The following is a 6,000-nucleotide window of genomic DNA, read 5'->3' as shown; positions in this document are numbered from 1 at the left end:
GCATATCTAAAGGTGCACACTCAAGTAGGTTTGTGTATAAAACTTTTGGTAGACATGCTTCAAGAATGTGTTTATTCTGCATGCTTATATATATATTTATATGTGTGCTGTGCAGACATATATATATACATGGAGATCTTGAGATGCAATTTAGCATACTTATCAACCTGAACTCTGTAGCCAAATCTTTTGCATTCCGATCTCAGGACCAATACTTATACGCTGTGTAACCCTGAGTAATTTATTTGAATTCTCTTTGTCTTATTTTCTCATCTACAAAGTGGGCATAAAATTTTACCTACCTCCTGGAGTTGTAAAGAGGATTAAATAAAGTATCTTTGGACTCAATGGGAGAGGGAGAGGGTGGAACGATCTGAGGGAATGGCACTGAAACATGTATAATATCATATAAGAAATGAATCGCCAGTCCAGGTTCGATACAGGATGCTTGGGGCTGGTGCACTGGGATGACTCGAAGGGATGGTACAGGGAGGGAAGTGGGGGGCGGGGTTCAGGATAGGGAACACGTGTACACCCGTGGCAGATTCATGTTGATGTGTGGCAGAACCAATACCATATTGTAAAGTAAAAAAATTTTTTTAATTTAAAATAAAATAAAAATAATCAAATGTGAAAAAAGTCTAAGCCCTGACACATAGTAATCAGTAAATATTGTCTTTTATTCTCTCTTCTCCCAGAAAGGACACATGCTCTGATAAATATAAATGTGCTCCCCATGTATGTCTCAGTTGCCTTGTGTGCATTTATTATTTCCTCCTTTTCCTCATCCTCATAAAATGTTAACACCTTCCTCATCATCAGAATAAATAGTAGTAATAATGGCTGGAAGCAATTCGCAAGCCCAGAGTAATCACTGAGTCCATGAAATGAAAGTTCAGTGAGGATCACATATCCCATGATAAGCATGTGCTGTGTGCTAAGTCGCTTCAGTCATGTCCCACACTCTGCAACCCTATGGACTGTAGCCCGCCAGGCTCCTCTGTCCGTGGGATTCTCCAGGCAAGAATATTGGAGTGGGTTGCCATGCCCTTCTCCAGGCAATCTTCCTGAACCAGGATCAAACCCATGTACCCATGTTTCTTACGTCTCTTGCATTGGCAGGTGGGTTCTTTACTAGCACCACAGCCAGATTCCACCTGATAAGCATAGTAAATGTATTAGCACGATCAGCACTTACAAACATAAAGTAGAAAATCTAGGCAAAGACTTGTCAACTCTTTGACAAAACAAACCTAAAACCCCACAATTCAAAATACTTTTAAAACTTCCTTGCTGTTCAATGTCAGTGTAAGTAGTTCTAGCATTTTAAATTCTGTGCATATTAAGGAATTCTCACCTACATATTAGAGGTACAGGCTTATCTTTTATCCTCCAAGTCTTCTCTCATATCTATTTTGCCTCTTCCTTTCACTGACAAATGCAGATTTTTAGATAGTAAAAATAGATTTCCTGCTTGTGCTTTGCAGGATATACATCAACCAAGCAACTTAGATTTGCAGATAAACATTGATCCTGTCAAAAATTCCACTTTGAAAATCAGGATCAGTTTTGTCCTTTTGGAAAAATAATGATAATTCAAAATTTAGTCACTACATATAAGCATATTGCTATGAACAAAGTGATGAGATAAAAATTCTTCAATAACTATTAATTAGTCAGAATGGTCGATTCTACCTAACGTATCAGGGTAAAGGGTAACACCTCTGTTATGCAACTGCTTCAGTTTTCCAATTTACAGGTCTATAAAATCTTTATCACCAGTTGTTAAAAAAAATTTATAAAGGCTATCATAATGCAATCTGAAAATCATTTATAAATAAATACACTTTCTTATGCCCTATGCTCCTTTGCCTTTAATCCAAAACTGCTAAAGCATTGAAGAAGTATTGTACCATATTTAAGACTAGGCACCATGTAACTGTACACTTTCGTCTCCTAGATGTTTGATCATGAGCAGATTACTAAAGGCTCAATTATCTTCTCCCCTAAAAGAAGGATGATGATTAAAACTGTAATCTCACACAGTTGTTCTGAGAATTAAATGAGATAATGAGCTTAGCGTTTCAGGCATACATTAAGTCGTCAAACATTTAGTAGCTGTTATTTTTCCTATTCTCTACGTCTAAGATGCTCTTTTCCTATTTCCCAAGGAGAAATTGATATTCATGTTCAAAGGTAAACACAAGTTCAGTTCAGTTCAGTTTAGTCACTCAGTCATGTCCGACTCTTTGCAACCCCACGAATCGCAGCACGCCAGGCCTCCCTGTCCATCACCAACTTCCGGAGTTTACTCAGACTCACGTCCATTGAGTCCGTGATGCCATCCAGCCATCTCATCCTCTGTCGTCCCCTTCTCCTCCTGCCCCCAATCCCTCCCAGCATCAGAGTCTTTTCCAAGTCAACTCTTCGCATGAGGTGGTCAAAGTACTGGAGTTTCAGCTTTAGCATCATTCCTTCCAAAGAAATCCCACGGCTGATCTCCTTTAGAATGGACTGGTTGGATCTCCTTGCTGTCCAAGGGACTCTCAAGAGTCTTCTCCAACACCACAGTTCAAAAGCATCAATTCTTCAGCACTCAGCTTTCTTCACAGTCCAACTCTCACATCCATACATGACCACTGGAAAAACCATAGCCTTGACTAGACGGACCTTTGTTGGCAAAGTAATATCTCTGCTTTTCAACATGCTATCTAGGTTGGTCATAACTTTTCTTCCAAAGAGTAAGCGTCTTTTAATTTCATGGCTGCAGTCACCATCTGCAGTGATTCTGGAGCCCCAAAAATAAAGATCTTCACGACCAAGATAGTCATGATGGTGTGATCACTCACCTGGAGCCAGGCATCCTGGAATGTGAAGTCAAGTGGGCCTTAGAAAGCATTACTACAAACAAAGCTAGTGGAGGTGATGGAATTCCAGTGGAGCTATTTCAAATCTTGAAAGATGATGCTGTCAAAGTGCTGCACTCAATATGCCAGCAAATTTGGAAAACTCAGCAGTGGCCACAGGACTGGAAAAGGGCAGTTTTCATGCCAATCCCAAAGAAAGGCAATACCAAAGAATGCTCAAACTACCACACAATTGCACTCATCTCACACGCTAGTAAAGGAATGCTCAAAATTCTCCAAGCCACGCTTCAGCAATACGTGAACCGTGAACTTCCTGATGTTCAAGCTGGTTTTAGAAAAGGCAGAGGAACCAGAGATCAAATTGCCAACATCTGCTGGATCATCGAAAAAGCAAGAGAGTTCCAGAAAAAACATCTATTTCTGTTTTCTTGACTATGCCAAAGCCTTTGACTGTGTGGATCACAATAAACTGTGGAAAATTCTGAAAGAGATGGGAATACCAGACCACCTGACCTGCCTCTTGAGAAACCTGTATGCAGGTCAGGAAGCAACAGTTAGAACTGGACATGGAACAACAGACTGGTTCCAAATAGGAAAAGGAGTACGTCAAGGCTGTATATTGTCACCCTGCTTATTTAACTTATATGCAGAGTACATCATGAGAAACACTGGACTGGAAGAAACACAGGACTGGAAGAAACACAAGCTGGAATCAAGATTGCTGGGAGAAATATCAGTAACCTCAGATATGCAGATGACACCACCCTTATGGCAGAAAGTGAAGAGGAACTCAAAAGCCTCTTGATGAAAGTGAAAGAGGAGAGTGAAAAAGTTGGCTTAAAGCTCAACATTCAGAAAATGAAGATCATGGCATCTGGTCCCATCACTTCATGGGAAATAGATGGGGAAATAGTGGAAACAGTGTCAGACTTTATTTTGGGGCTCCAAACACAAGTTATTCCTTTGTAAATCCTTTGTGACATCTCCAAGGAAGTCAAGCAGATTTTTCCTTGTGGAGAAATACAGACGCATCACTAAAGGAAAGGCAGAATGTTATCAGTAGAAGAAACAAGGAAAAACTGGTAAGGGAGGGACTTGGTCTTGCCTAGTGAAGTCTTTTTTGGTCTTTGCTGAATCCCTGATAGCACCTTCATAGTCTGAGGAGATGAAACTTTTGAAGTGGAAAGCTAGAGGTTTACAAAACTTTTTTAAAAAATGTAGGATTGAGATATTTTTGTTGGACATTTTGATTGTCTCCTCTCTTATTCTTTTCCTGGTAATGCCTATTTCATAGGTACTTTTGGATGAAACAGAGTACAGAACACAAGCATGTGACAAGATTGGCTTGGAGACTCAAGAAAGAGGTCAAACAGGGCACTCTGAATTTCATTTTTAAAATATACGCCTTTGTCATATAATCCAGCTATTCATTGCTTGGCTTATATCCAGAGAAAACTCTAATTCCAAAAGATACATGCTCCCCAATGTTCATAGCAGCACTATTTACAATAGCCAAGACATGGGAGGAACCTAAATGCCCATCAACAGTTGAAGTACGTATACAATGAAATGCTACTCAGCCACAAAATAGAATGAAATAATACCATTTGCAGCAACATGGGTGAAAATAGAGATTATCATATTAAGTCAAACAGTGAAAGACAAATATATGATATCATTTATATGTGAAATTTTAAAAAATGATTTAAATTAACTTATTTACAAAACAGAAACAGACTCACGGACATACAAAGCACACTTATAGTTACTAGAAGAAAAAGTAGGTGGGGAGGGATAAATTAGGAGTTTGGGATTAGCAGAAATACACTACTATATATAAAACAGATAAACAACAAGGTCCTATTGTAAATCACAAAACGATATTCAACATTCTGTAATAAATCATAATGGAAAACAGTCCCCAAATGTACTATTTTCTGGATACAAAAGAAGTAAGAGATCTATGGTGAAAAGTAGGAATATAAATATAACTAGAATATGCTAGAACATCACTGATTTTGTGTTTCTTAATAATTTGAATATCAAACAAATGAAGACTTTAGAAGATTTCTCACAAACACCCTCTAGTCAAGTGATAGTTATAGGTTCCCCGGATCTATGAAGACACAGCATTCTAGTTCTTTCCCAGAGAAGTGAATCAGCTTTTGGTCCTGGCTTCACATTATGGACTGGTTAAGAAGCACTTTCAATCTTGAAAAACAGAAAGTTTTGGATTTCAGATTTCTATACTCATCTAAGATATCCATGTGTGAAAGCAACAGAAAATATATACATAGAGATGCACAGCCTCAAGAAATAGTAAGTTCATTAATACAAACTATTTAACATTTTTCAAGAGATTGAACAAAGAATTCAGAAATAGAGAGATCCTGCTATACAAGGACTAATCATCGGACAAACCAGCAAAACAAGGAGTAGTAAAGTAGTGGTTATACAGTACAAAGCAAATGATAGAAAATACTAGAATAAGAGAAAACATGAATAGATGTATATGCATAAATAATAAAAATACCAAATTTTAATAGCAACAATTCTGTTCTAAATCTTCATATTATATCATGAAAGATATGAAAATAAGAGTTAAATAAATCTGTTAATTCAAAATGTATTACATTTAACCTTTAGCTTTTATAATTACCATAAATATAATAATAAAATATAGTTTTTCAAAGTTAAACTAAGAACAAATTAAAATTTGAAAACAGATATGTATTCCCCAAATCACTATGTTGAGTGAGAGAAAGAGAGAGTTCAGAAAACCAAAGACAGAGAAGAAATGAAACATACAGGTAGTATAAAATGAAAGCAGAAGAAATGAGAGAAGAGAAAAAATGAAAGAATTAAACTATCAATTTAAAAGCAAATACTAAAGGATCAAAAAATAAATAAAATCTAATTATATGCCACTTAAAAAACTGACCTGAACAAAATGGTACAGAGAATTCAAAGATAAATTATGACAAGCAGGTCTCAGACAAAGTAGAAAAAATGGGTGGCAATATTAGTTTCATATAAATTAGAATTATAAGCAAAATGTTTTAAACAAAAGAGAAAATAATAATAATTATGAATAAAGTTCAAAATATGTAAAAATAAAATAAAATCTATTGGA

This window comes from Oryx dammah, unplaced genomic scaffold (genome assembly GCF_014754425.2).
Source record: "Oryx dammah isolate SB20612 unplaced genomic scaffold, SCBI_Odam_1.1 HiC_scaffold_18, whole genome shotgun sequence".
Lineage (NCBI taxonomy): Eukaryota > Metazoa > Chordata > Mammalia > Artiodactyla > Bovidae > Oryx > Oryx dammah.
This window is presented reverse-complemented; position numbering follows the sequence as displayed.